This window comes from Myotis daubentonii, chromosome 12 (genome assembly GCF_963259705.1).
Source record: "Myotis daubentonii chromosome 12, mMyoDau2.1, whole genome shotgun sequence".
NCBI classification, from domain to species: Eukaryota; Metazoa; Chordata; class Mammalia; order Chiroptera; family Vespertilionidae; genus Myotis; species Myotis daubentonii.
The window spans coordinates 57,977,586-57,992,133 of record NC_081851.1 but is presented as its reverse complement, the minus strand read 5'-3'; positions in this window follow the sequence as shown (position 1 = coordinate 57,992,133).

Here is a 14,548-nt window from a genome sequence, read left to right as displayed (position 1 = left end):
GCTTGTCACAGGCCAGCCTCCCAGGCCACCCTACCACCCCGGCCCAGAGCCCCCGGGCTTGGTCATCAGGGCTCCTGTCTGTCCCTCTGAGGCCTTCCGTACGTCCCCCCCCCCCCCCCACCTCCCGCCCCCGGCTAAGGCCTGCTCTTTGCTGCGCAAGCTCTGTCTTAATGTGGTCAGGGTCCCACTCACAAGTCCCCTTGGGTTCCCAGTGCTCAGGGACAGCCGGGCATTCCTAACCTTCCCTGACCACTCTAGACCCCAAACTCCACCCCCCTCTGGCCTCCAGGCAGCAGCTGTGGCCGCACAGAATTCCCCATGCTCCCCAACACGCCAAGTCCTTTCTTGCTCACTCTGACCCCCCACAGGGAAGGGACACCTTCCCTCACCTGGATCTAGGGAGAACCTGCTGGCCCTTCAAGGGCCTGTTCACAGGCCTCCTCCTCCAGGAAGCAAGTTCTTCTTCCAACAGTTTTAGCACTTACCATGTGCCAGACACTATGCTGGGCCCTGTGTCTATTTAACCCCGCACCCCCCCACACACACACACACACACAACAACAAGAGGCAGCAAGTACTTTACCAGGATCATCTCCATGTTATACACAGAGAAGGTGAGTAACAGGCCTGAGGTCACATAATCCAAGCAGGCAGAGGCAGGATTTAGGCTCTGGCAGTTTGGGTCCAGAGCCTGATCTGCTAGGGCGCCTCACAGGCTGGGTGGTCTGTGAGCCTTTTATACCCTATCCTGGCTCCACTGGTCTAGAATCTCCTTAGGGCAGGGCCAGGGATCAGGACTGGCTTCCTCACGAGTCTTAGTATTTGTTTAGAGAGCTCAGAGGAGGACCTTTACCCCAGGCCCCTCTATGGCCCTACAGTGGTTCTCAACCTTCCTAATGCCGCGACCCTTTAATACAGTTCCTCATGTTGTGGTGGCCCCCAATTTCATTGTTACAAATTGAACATAATGAAAGCATAGTGATTAATCACAAAAACAATATGTAATTATATGTGTGTTTTCCGATGGTCTTAGGCGACCCCTGTGAAAGGGTCGTTCCCCCAAAGGGGTCGCGACCCACAGGTTGAGAACCCCTGAGGGAAGCACAGAATTCTATTTCTATTACTGCTCAGGCCAATTTCTGAGGAGTCTCTCTGCCTGGCTTCTTTTTGGCTCTGGGGGCCTGGTCCCAGCCTGAGCATTGGATGTGGGTGGGGTGGCCAGAGAGAGGCTGGGAGCTTGGCTCCTGGGGGCCCTGTAGCCCCGACACAGGGCCTCTCTCTGCTCCTCTAATCCCTCCCTCCTACAGGCTAGTTCCACACCTACCTCCTCTAAGCAGATGTGCCTGCTGCCCCAGGCCTGCCTCAGCCTGGTCCCTCCACCGCCTCCTGCCTATCTCCTGTCCCAACTGAAGAATGTATGATGGATCCTCATGCTGACTCTAAACTCTGCCTGCTGCTCCCTCAAACTCTGGCTGCACCTCCGCTAAAGGAGGGGGCAGAGGAAAAGGAACCCTGCTTTGGGGCAGACCCCGTGGTTCCTGAGGCACCTGGAGACTTCAATCTTCTCATGGATGTGCCCGCCAGGCTCAGAAACACTGAGTTACCCAGAGGGTGTCAGGGCTGGGCTGGGAGAGGAGGTGCATCCATGCCCAAGGAGGTGCCTCTGTGTGTGTGTGTGTGTGTGTGTGTGTGTGTGTGTGTCCACGTGCCCATGGGTGGCTGTGAGTGTGTAGGTGTGATTCATGTACTCCCTTGTATAATCTGCTATGTGCTTGAATTCCTGGGTACCTGCCCACATGCACACAGGAGTCCTCCCTCTGGCTGCACCCCCAACTCCTACTCATCCCTCAGGATGCTCCCCTGCGGGCCTCACCCCTGAGGTTCGCTCTGACCCTCCAGCTCACACTGCCCTCCCCACCTCTTCCCTGCTAACCCTGGTCCCTGACCTGCTGACCTACATCACAAGCACTGCCCATCTTACTGAGGTTCAAGCCTGGAGTTTGGGCACCTTTGCTTCCTGAGTGCAAGGCAGACTCCTTTTCAATTTACCCAAACCCCCATTTAGAGCTGGGGACGCAGCCTTGCCAACACCCAGTCACTGACTTGAGTCAAAACCAACTGCGTTGAACAGAGCTGTGTTTCAGTGACTAGAAGCCAGAGCACACTGGCTTTCCCCTCTCATCTTTGAAATCTTTCACCCTGTATCTTTCCATCTGTACTTTCTCTAACTTGTTTGCCTGTCTGTCTTCAGCTTACAAAGTACTTCCTGGTACATCATATCTCATTCAAATCTCCCGGCAATCCTTCAAGATAGCAATACTTATCCTCCTCGTGCAGATGAGAAAACTGAGGCTCAGAGAGGCTACGTGACTCACCCGAGGTCACATGGCCTGTCAGGGCCTGAAAGCAGGGCCTGGAATCCTCGCCTGAATGGACACCACCTCCAGCCCCGAACCGCTCCCTACCAGCAAGTGTCTCCAGGGTCAGAGGTGATCATGACCTCATACCCTCTCTATGTCCCGAGGTCCCCGGGAAGGAGCCAGGAGCCGAGCCAGGGCCCCCAAGGCCAGGGCTGGCTCCACCCAGCCAACACTCCCAGCTACAGGAGAGGCAATGAGATCTGTGGACATTGTTCTCCGTCTGTGGTTACTGATTTGACAACAGTTCCATTGCTCTTCAGCCAGCCAGGGAGTTAATGATTAAGGAAGAACTTAAATATTAACCACCTGTCGGGCCACCGTGTGTAATGTCTGTCTGCACCTGAGCCTTCCTAAAAATACCTCCCACCTTTGGAGGGCCAGCCCACAGGGCCTCTAAGTGTGTGCTTCTGGCCACCACCTCTCTGTGCACCCACCCTGGCCTTCCCTTACCCCATGCCCACCCCATCATGCTTTTGCATACCATAGCAGGGACCCAAGAGAGCTTCCTCCAGCCTGGCAGCCACAAGCCACACTGCTGGAAGCAGTCTTGGTGGGCTCTCTGGAGGAGGAGGACTTGCCTGGAGCTAACTGCTGTGTGTTCCTAGGGCTTGGAGGGCAGCCTGGTTCAGTAGGTTACAGTCCCACGTGTGATCTAATTTATCAGTGCTCTTATCGGCTCTCTCAACTCCTTCCTCCACCTAAAGACAGCTCTGACTCTACACATATCGGGCCCCAACACCATGGGCTACAGCACAGAGTTACAAGGAGCGGCACCCTCCCCAGCCAGGCTTTTCCTTTCTTTCTTCCAGCAGTGATGATCTGGGGGCGTCACCTCCAGGAAGCCTCTCTGACTAGCCTGACCCTAAGCACTGCAGGGCCTTGCTCCCCCAGCTCCCCCTGCCCGGGGTGATTCAGGCTGGCGTGGGCTGTTGCACAGCTGCAGGAAACTGGCTGCATCTGTTGGAACCGTCCTTTGAAGTTCAACCGTGCAGCCCACGTGGCCCTCCGAAGGCTGGGGGTGGAGACAGCTCGATCACACCCAAGCCCAGGCCTGCCCTCCAGGGAGCAAGCCAGCCATGGTCAGCCTCCCCACTGCAGGAACCACGGACTGTATGACACAGGGCTCGCACAGTCTTTCTCCAGAAAAAGTGAATTCTTTATTCAAGAAACAACCCTACCGTCCCGGCCGGTGTGGTTCAGCGGTTAGAGCGCCAGCCCTCGGACCGGTTCAGGGCACATACCTCGGTTGCAGGCTCAATCCCTGGCCCCCGTCCGGGTGTGTGTGGGAGGCGACCAATCGATGTATCTCTCTCACATCGATGTCTCCCTCCCCGCCCCTTCCTCCCAGTGTCTCTGAAATATCAATGGAAAAAGTTCCTCGGGTGAGGACTAACAAAAAGACACACCACCTTGCTGATGAGCTGTTTCTGCGCATGGAGAAGCCACGGGTTCGCCTGCCCAGCACCCCCTTGAGCTTGGACTTCCCTACCTCCGCTTCCTGAGGAACTGCATTCGAATCGCAAGCCTGGTGACAGGCACTGCTCTCCCCATTTTACAGATGGGTTATTCGCTGGAAGGACTTGGCTGGGTTCAAACAGCCAGAAAGTGGCAGAGGCTGGCCTGAAGCCAACAAAATGTTAATGAACCAAGGACTGTTCTTCCCACAGCTGTCTCAGCCCCCCACTCAGCTCTTCTCCAAGCTAGTTACTCATTGACTGGCTTCCTTTTTACCCCTTAACTTTCTGTCATATATATATGTCAAATTACATATATAATTTTTTAATTTTTACTTTTTTTGAGAGAGAGAGAGGGAGGGAGAGAGAAAGGGGGTAGGAGAGAGAGAAACATCGATTTGCTACACTTATTTATGCATTCATTGGCTGCTTCCTGTATGTGCCCTGACCCGGGATTGAACCCACACCCTTGGTGTATGGGGATGACTATAATCAGCTGAGGACCCGGCCAGGGCTCTCCTGCCTGGATGGATGCTTGTACTCTTCACCCCGTAGGGCACCCTGCGTGGGACTCTCCCAAGCAAAGGTGCTCCTTGTTTGCTAAGTGCCACGGAGACGTGTGACATGGAGACCCGCAGGGATTTCCAAGTCCCTCCTACAACCGGGCTCATCGCTTGAAGTCGGGTGGTTAAGCTTCTTACAGAGACTTCTAGAAGGGCCCACTGCCTTCCTCCTTTCTGCAGGTTGTAAATCATCTGACCGGACCGGCCTGCCTAGAATCAGCATTGCACAGTGGTTTCCTCACACCATCGCCCGTGTTTGCCGATGAGGAAACCGAGGCTCCCGGGGGTCAAGGGCCTGGCTGGCTGGACGGCTCCCAGGTGGCTGTTTCAGGGCAGCGTGGCACTGAGTGCAATGGCACCAATGGGGGTTCCCAGGCTAACACCTGGGAGGTGTCCCTGGGGGCCACAGCCCTGGTCACTCAGAGCACCTCACCCCAGCTCACCCTGACAGCCTCATCCCGCTCCTCGCTGCACAGCACCCCTCCCTCAGCCACTGCTCCCCAAAGCTGGCCTGCCCCCTTCCTTGACAGTGGTTCCCCAGAGGACACGTGGAAACCCAGGAAACAGTACTTCTTAACCATAAACAGTGTTTCCATCTTTGAGAAGCCAGATCCGGCAGCTCACTCAGACTCAGAGGCCAAACCTCCTCCCATGGCCTCCAGCTGGGCCCCCAACCTGTCCTCCTGCTCTGCATTGCACATATGCACACAGCCACTGTCACTCACAAATTTAGATGAATTCGGTGGAGCAGGGAGAAGGGAAGCTGCATCCAATGCCCAGACTGGTTTTCAATGAAGGACTCTCAAATTTTTATTTGCATCTCTTTTGCATATATTTGCATGGGCTGCTTTGGGAGCTCTTCGTTTTCCCAAAGAATACAGAGAAGTAACGGACTGGTAGGCCCCAGGGCGCACTGAGGCCTCAGTGAAGTTTCCAAATGCTTGGGGTGGGTCTCAGGATCCCAACGTGCCCGAGGGAGTCAAAAGGGGGCAGAACACAAGGTTGAATGGGTGGGTGGGGACAGAGAGGCCATGTGGGCTGCTCCTGGAGCTGGAGAAGTAGAAGCTGGGAACCCCTGTGCTCCCACCCGCCCCCTGCAGAGCTCTCACCCCAACAGCAGCTCTGTGCAAGCCCAAAGGGAAGCTGCTCCCACCCACGGAGGGGGCTGAGGCAGCAAACAGCCGAACTGAATGGGCTGGGCATTCCCTTGCAGCTGCAGTCCCCGTAGCCTCCTTCCCAGCAGGGCCTGCAGGGGGGCCCGTCCTCCTGCCGCCCCTCCCCCTGGCCCTGCGGGGGTATGTGATCTGGCCTCCCCAAGGCCTAGTGCAGTGGTTCTCAACCTTCTGGCCCTTTAAATACAGTTCCTCCTGTTGAGACCCAACCATAAAATTATTTTCGTTGCTACTTCACCACTGTCATGTTGCTACTGTTATGAATCGTCATGTAAAGATCTGATATGCAGGATGGTCTTAGGCGACCCCTTTGAAAGGGTCGTTCAACCGCCAAAGGGGTCGCGACCCACAGGTTGAGAACCGCTGGCCTAGTGAGTTAGGCCTCACCCCCATCCTGGAGCCACAGGTGGGGCAGTGGCCTGAGGCTGGCTCACCTGGCAGAGCCTGATGGTCTTGTGTGGGGAGGCGGGACTGAGCCAGGCCTGTCGGGAATGTGATCTGGCTGAAACCCCAGGGCAGTGAGGGTTTAGGCCAATTCCCGGCCCACAGGACGAGAGGAGGGGAGGTAGGATGAGTGGGCCAGACAGTCCCAATCACCTGTGGCTTCATCTTCCAGCACCTTCTTTACCCACAGCCCTGCCCACATCAGGTACCCGCCTGCCTCTGAGCCTCTGACCATGGGACACCTTTCTCTTTTTCCATCCCTGAACACCGGACAGGAGATTCTCTCCCCAGGAAGCCTTCAGGGCTGTTCCCTCCGGAAGTGCTTGCCCATGTGAGCCCCCGGCCTGCTCAGCGTGGGGTTTGCTGAGGGCAGGGCTGTGTTTCTGCTCTCCAGGACGCCTGGCAGGTCTGCAGCCGGGGTCAAGCCCGAGGGCGGAGGCTGTGCTGGGGCAGGTGGCAGGGGGACAGGGTGGGGCCTCTTCCCTTCCGGCATGTGTGAGGTGTGTGTCCCATCTGCCATGAGAATTAGCGCTGCCCTTGTGAACCCACCTGCCCACAAGTGATGAGGCTGGGGTCACCTGGGTGAAGTGGTCCGCTCAGGCCACACGGGCCAGGAAGGAGATCTGCCTGCATGGGCTATATGGGGCCTGAGTGATGTCCGAGACCTCAGCGGCCTGGCCCAGCATGGAGGCAGCAGGCAGAGCTAACTGACCGCTCAAGGGCCTACAGGTCAGGATGTGAGCATCCAGGTGACCAGAGGCTGAGGCTCCAATGACTTGAAGTCCTTCCCCAACCTCCCCTCCCCCCGCAAACAGCTCCCCTGGCAGGGCAAGTGTCCTCCCTTCCACCAACCCAGCCAGCTCGGAGTTCAGCTGCAGAAACGGCCAAACGACTCTGGAACCCAAACAGGAAGCCAGGGAGAGGGCGGCCAACGGTCGGCAGGGATCTGAGGCTCCTCCAGGAAGCGTGGGGAGGTGGGAGGGGCTGGGAGCCCACCACAGGCCCTGAGCATCCCCACCCCACCTCCCTGCTGGCGGGGACCCCTAGGGCCCTGGGAAAAGTGTCCTTTTAGGGAAGACACTGTAGACTGGGTCTTCTGAGCTCTTGTGCCCGAGTCCTTTCTTTTGTCTTGTCATAGACTATGTTTTTGAGCAGTTTTAGGTTCACAGCACAATTGAGCGGAAAGTACATATATTTCCCATGATGCCCACCACACACAGCCTCCCCGGTTACCAACATCCAGCGCCAGAATGGTACATTTGTTATAACCGATGAACCTATATTGATATCATTATCACCCGGAATCCATAGTTCACCTTAGGGTTCACTCTGTGGGTTTGGACAAATGTATAATGACATGTATCTACTACGGTAGTGTCATACAGAGTAATTTTACAGCCCCCCAAATCTATGCTCTGTGTATTCATCCATCTCTCCTTTTTTATTTTTAAAAAAAGATAATTTTATTGATTTCAGAGAGGAAGAAACAGAGAGATAGAAATATCGATGATGAGAGAGAATCATCAACCGGCTGCCTCCTGCAGGCCCCACACTGGGAATCGAGCCTGCAACTTGGGCATGTGCCCTGACCAGGAATTAAACCAGCCGTGGGCAAACTACGGCCCGCGGGCCCATTTGAAATGAATAAAACTAAAAAAGAAAAAGGCCGTACCCTTTTATGTAATGATGTTTACTTTGAATTTATATTAGTTCACACAAACACTCCATCCATGCTTTTGTTCCGGCCCTCCGGTCCAGTTTAAGAATCTATTGTGGCCCTCGAGTCAAAAAGTTTGCCCACCCTGAATTAAACAGTGACCTTCTGGTTCATAGGTTGATGCTCAACCACTGAGCCACGCTGGGTGGGCCATCTCTTCTCCTTAACCCCTGGCACCCACTATCTTTTTCCTGCTGCCATAGTTTTGCAGAATGTCATGTAGTTGGAATCATATAGTCTGTAGGTTTTTCAGATTGGCTTCTTTCACATAGCATTATGCATTTACGTTTGCTTCATGTCTTGAGTGAGCTTGATAACCCATTTCCTTTTAGCGCTCAATATTGTCTGGCTATACCACAGTTTATTTATCCATTCATCTACTAAAGGACATTTGGGTTGCTCCCAAGTTGTGGCAATTTTGAATAAAGCTGCTGTAAATATCTGCATGCAGGTTTTCATGTGGACATAAGTTTTCAAATAATTTGGGTAAACTCCAAGGAGTATGACTGCTAGATCGTAGTATGTTTAGTTTTGTAAAAACCTATCAAACTGCCTTCCAAAGTGGCTTAACCGTTCTGTGTTCCCACCAGGAATGAATGGTTGTAACTGTTTATCTACATCCTCTCCAGCATTTGGTGGTGTCCATATTTTGGATCTTCACCATTCTAAAAGGTATGCATTAGTATCTTGTTGTTTTTGTTTGTTTGTTGTTGTTTATTGTTAATCTTTATTCGAGGATATTTTCCACTGATTTTTTAGAGAGAGTGGGAGGGAGAGAAGCAGAGAGAGAGAGAGAGAGAGAGAGAGAGAGAGAAACATTGATGCAAGAGAGAACATTGATTGGTTGCCTCCTGTACATACCCTGACCAGGGCCAGAGATAGAGCCTGTAATTGAGGCACATGCCCTTGACCGGAATTGAACCCTCGACCCTTCAATCTGTGGGCTGATGCTCCAACCACTGAGCCAAACCAGCCAGGGTGGTATCTTGTTGTTTTAATTCACAATTCCATAATGACATATGAGGTTGAGCTGGGTCACTTTTAAGGCATGTTTTTCTTTAAATAATTCTGAGATCATACTCACTTCACTTCTTATCAGCCCACCCTGAAAGCTGAGCACCCAGGATAGAGAAATGCCTGAATCTTCGGGTCTGTTCTATCACTGGCTCACCATTGGCTTTGGCAAGTCACATACCAACCTGGACCTCAGTTTCTCAGCCTGTGAAATGGAGCTCATAGTACTCATCTCATAGTGCTCATCTGCAGTGTGTGTGTGTGTGTGTGCGTGTTGGGGGGGGGGGGGTCTCCGTCCATTAGGATGCGGTCAGGGCTTGGCAAGGTGGTTGATGGTGAGTGAAGCTAGGGACCACAGGCTGCCCCACCTGGTGCTGGGCCAGTAGTGGCTGCAGACTAGGGAGCCCTACAGGCCAGAAATGGAGAGTCAGGGCATCACCTCCCCGACCCTGCACCCCGGCAGACCCCCAGGCCCTCCAGGGCTGGCCAGCAGGGGTTATGTCTGTCCACACATCTGCCACGGGGGTCTAGGAGGTGAACGGACAGGAGGGCAGGACCTGGCTACAGAGCATGTCCCACCAACTTCCCTGGGAAGATGAGCCAGAGGCTCAGAAAGCGGCTCAGGCAGCAGCGGGACATGCAAACTGCCGGCAAACACTCTGAGGTCCTGCTTCTTGTCCCCGTCGGGAAGGAGCCTGCGCCCTGGGAGGCTTAGTTCAAACGGGAGGCAGGGCTCCGAAACTTGGGCGCTGGCCTGGGCCCCTCAAGGCCTCCTGAGCCAGTTGGGGGTTGGGGGGAAGGATCAGCAAGTCAAGCGTCGTCCCCCCCCCGCCCCCACCTCCATTCCCTGTGGTGTCCATGGGCCCTTTAGCCTCTCCCCCCAGCCAGGCCCTGCCCTCAACAGCAAGATCCAACAGAAACCCCTACCCCCTCTCCCACCAACTGTCATCGCATCCTTCTTTTTTTGACGCTGCAGAAAGAGCAGAATAAATAGCTCATAATCTCAAGTGCTCAGATAACATCTGCTGCCATTAAAAAAATAATAAAAGTAAAACTCCTCCCCTACTCCCCTTCGCCCTTTGGCAACCGCTGTCTGAAGGTAAGCAGTTAACAGCCTCTTGTGTAGCCTGCCAGAAAAAAGGCCATGCCCACACTAGCTCCTATCTATGCATGTGCATCTGTTAAAGAGTACGCACAAGAAGAGAGGGTGTGCTGTACACACACACCTTCCCTTGCCCTTCAACTTGACCTCACAACCTCCATGCCCTCTGATCAACACAGGCAGACCCAGCCCAGTCCCGGGCCAGGTGGAATTGGCCATTTCACAGAGGTGCTGTGCTGGGGCTGGTCCCCTGCAAACAGGCCTCTACATGGTCCCCCTGTTATTAGAGCACTTGGCCCGCCTCAAAGCCCAGACATCAGAGTTGCAATGAACCCCATGCAGGCAGTGAGGGCCTGAAGGCAGGGGGCCTGGTGGCCCTGGGCAAGGTATGCAGTTTCTCTGACTCTCAGTTTCTGCCTCTGTAACGGGTAACCCTCTCTTAAGGTGGAGTAGAGATTTCAAAACGGTGGTGTGGGCGAATGAATGGGCTTCCTGCAGCCTCTGGAACTGGGAGGCCATTTGACGAAACAAAGCTTCCACTTGGAGCTCCAGGAAACAGGACGTAACAGAGAGATGGAGGAACTTTCCCAAGGCCACACAGCTGGGAAGTGGAAAAACTGGGACAGACCCAGTGCGGCTGGTTCCGGATCTGTGTTCTGGAATAGCAGGAGGACAGCGATTGCCATGGAAAGGCATGGCCGTGCTGGGGTGTCCAGGCTGGAGGAAGCTGGGAGGAGAAGGAGCAGGAGGAGAACAGGGGCCAAGGGAGGCAAAGGGACCTTCCAGACTGCACAGGGGGTGCGAGCTCACCCCCGCCCCACCCAGGGCAGGGCAAGCGGAGCAGGCCTCAGGCTCCTCTGCATCCCTCCCTCCTCCTCTGCAGGCCCCCTGGGGACTCCGGCTCAGAGGGGTGACACCAGGAAGGCGTGCAGGGATGCTGCCAGAGTGGGGGACAGAGGGAGACCCTGACATTATGTAGTGTCGTTGTGTGTCAGATGTGGTGGGTTTTATGCCACTTCATTCTTGTACAGTAGACAATTTTACTGCTGAGGGAAGCCAGCCATTCTAGTTCATGGACCAACCGCTCGCTGCGGAGGGGTGATGGCACGGGCCCAGTGCTTCGAGGGGACAGAGGGAAGACAAGGGTGGGATCCTGGGCCCACGGGACCTCACAGGCCAGGGTGAGCAGCAGGATGCTTCCCCTGGGGGCGGGGGACGGTAGCAGAGCCAGCTGTAGGCCACCTCTCCCCCTCCCCCGGGCTCCCCCTTCTTCCTGCTGCCCTGCCCCGTCTTCGACTTCAGCCAGGACCACAGCTTTCTCCTGAGTCATCTTTGCTTTCTAGCTTTCTGGGTCTTACTCACCTGTCTCCTGGTTTGGGTTTCCACCTTGTGAAGAGAATGTTCCCTCTCTCCCTTCTGTACACTGATAAGGACACATGCACACAGGCTGCTTGGTGACAACCTCTGCAAAGGGCTCTAAGGGAAGGACCCCAAGGTCAAGGGATCCCTGAACCTCCCAGCTCCCAGGAAGCTCCCAAGGCAAGCCTTAGCTGCAGGTCCCTGGCTTTCCTGGGGAAAGCCAGGATGTGCTCCGCTGCCTCAGGCCTGGGTCGGTCAAACTTGTGCAAAAGGCCCTGCTGCTGCTTCTGCCCCTGGGCGGGGCAGCAGGTATCAGGAGGCCCCTTCTCCCAAGCCTTGGACTATCCACACGGTCCCTACGGAGCCCCAGGCAGCTGGCCTGCCCACCCACCTTCCTCCTCTGAAACCAACCTGAGCTAAGAGAAGGGGAGAGCAACTTGGTTGTGCACCACCCGCGCTGTGCTGAGGACAGAGAGGGTGCGCAGGTCTATGTCGTTCTGGAAGCCTCTCTGCAAGAGGTGGCAAGATACAGCCAGACGAAGGCCTTGGGAGGGCACTGCGGGCAGGGACATGCAGGGCGGGCGTAAAGACACCCGGTGCAAATGCGCAATTGGCAGGAGGGCAGAGATGATGCAATCATTCCTCCAAGCATTTGTTAAGCACCTACTATATGCCAGGCTCTGTTCTAAGCACTGGGAACACAGTAAAAGAGACCAACAACAAAATAAAATAAAATCCTGGCACTGACATTGTAGTGGGAAGGTCATCCTGAGGTGGTAGGGTTAGCATACTCAAATCGCCTTCAGCTCAAGTGGACGAGGATGGGAGGAAGGAACCATCCACTGGCCCCTCACCTTGTGAGAGCCAGGCCTGTGCCCTGTCTCTGCCGCCAGAGGGAAACTCGGCACAGACGGGGTACATGGAGGCCCAAGTATTGCAGCCTGTGCCACAGTGTCTCCTCCTTTAAGGGTCAGAGTTGCACTGATACCTGCCTCTTCCTGGAAGCCCTCCCTGATTAACCCCTCCCCTCACTGGGATGGGAAGATGTGGGTGCCCTTTCTTAGAAGACACTACCCGCGAGCTGATCAGAAACTTTAAAAAAGTCTAGAAAGATACCTTTCTTCAGTTGATCCCCCCACCTCTACCCACAGTGTCCTGGATGAAAACACTAGCCTGTTTTAGGAAGAGTCTGGGTTAAGAATCAGTCATTTGCAGTTGCAATCCAGACCCTGCAAGATCTCGGGAAAGACGTTTCTCTGGGCCTCAGCTTCCTCACCTACAAAACAGGGAAAGAGGCTCGTCCAGAAATACCACTGAAGGGCTGGGAGGAAGGTGGCAGCAGCAGCAGCCTTTTACTGACCACCCAATGCATGCCAGGCACTGGGTCGTTCCTATCACACACAGCGTTGAATATAATCCTCTCAATAGCCTGGTGAGGAAGACACCATGGCCATTCCTATTTTGCAGATGAGGAAACTGAGGCTCAGAGGGTTTCACAGGTTGCCTACAATCATACAGCTGTGTGACTCCAAAAACCCTGCTCTTAACGTATCACTCTATTGTTCTGAATAAAAGATTCCATTCCATTCTGTCCAACCAGTTCTCCAGCAACTTGTAGTGAAAGGGCACCAGCTATATGCCAGCCACTGGGGAAGCCACAACCTTTATTTGCGCATCTAGTAGAAGTCCAGCTGGGACATGGAAGAGACTCCTGTCCTCCAAGAGCTTAGAGATGTGGGTAGACGGAGCTTAGCTATGGGAGGTTATGAAAACAGGCTCTGCCATCAGAGTCTCCCAGGTGTAGCTGGATAATTCACTGAATCTCTCTCCGCTTGGGTTCTCGGCTATGTAATGGCGGTAAGAATGCCACCGTCTAGGGCAGCGGTTCTCAACCTGTGGGTCGCGACCCCTTTGGCGGTCGAATGACCCTTTCATAGGGGTCGCCTAAGACCATCCTGCATATCAGATATTTACATTACAATTCATAACAGTAGCAACATTACAGTTATGAAGTAGCAACGAAAATAATTGTATGGTTGGGTCACAACATGAGGAACTGTATTTAGAGGGCCAGAAGGTCGAGAACCACTGTTCTAGGGTTGGCGGGAGGATGACATGTGATAATGAGGGCACCTGAAGGGACTGGGTTTGGCAGAGAATGGACTGCATGATTGTGGCCATTATTACTAAAGTGAACAACTGGAGAACAAGGGACCATTGTTCGTGGCCAGATGTCAGGCTGCATGTCCAGAGGCGCCTTAGGAGCTCAGCGCAGAAAGAAGGAGCAGGCAGGGGAGGCTTCCTGGAAGAGGTGCTGCGGCGTTAAGCATCTGGGAGCTGGCTGGGAAGGCATGCGCTGGCCTGCAGATGAGGCGTGGGGGGCAGGGCGGAGGTGCACCTTTGCACCCTGAGGCCACCCAAGGATGGGAGCAGGTGAGCAGCCAGCCACAAGGTTCACGGCAGGGTGAAGGGCTCCTATGCCAGGCGGAGGCTCTGGGACAAAGGGAGCCCCTCGAAGGCACTTCAGAGAGGACAGCTCTGGGTGAGAAAGGCAGCACGCCTCATGCGGGGGGTGCACAGCCCACTGCGGACCCAGAACCCAGGGAGACCTTGCTGGCTCCCCGCTTGGTGCTGTCCCTTGACCCCTGCCTCCTCAGCCTCCATGATCACTCCTCCCAGGCCGGCCCACAGGGCTTAAGGTGGTGGGAATGGGGAACCGGAAGAGCTGCCCTGTCCAGGGTCTGCTTGTGGTGGGCCAGGGAAAGGCCCAGAACGTGTTTACATTTTCCCTCCTTTCCTTCTGGTGGCTGAGCCGGCTGGCGGTTACACCACTGCGGTTTGCTGGCCCCAGGGAGTGCCTCCATTACATAACGCCTGACATAACTGCCCCTAAGACACACACAAACACACACACACACCACATACACTGGCACATGCTCACTCACGCTCCTGCACATACACACACACACACTCACAGAGACGCACCTGCTGGTACACAGTCTCACCCGCTCCACTGGCAGCACTATTGTCTCGGGAGGATTTCTGCTGCCCCACCAACAGTCACAATTAGTGGCACAATCTTCCCACTTCCTTGCCCTCAGGTGCCCTCTGGGGCAGCCTCACCTTTGGCACCAGCCCCAAGGTGGGGGAGATGGGGCTTAGCCACCGGAGGAGGACGGGAGAACAGGACAGGAGACAGAAAGACCAGACCCCAAGGGGCAGCTCCTGGTGCGTGGACTCCAGAAATTCAGAACAGCCACACAGGGCGTGAACTGGGGCGGAAATGGTCTCGGAGGCACCGAG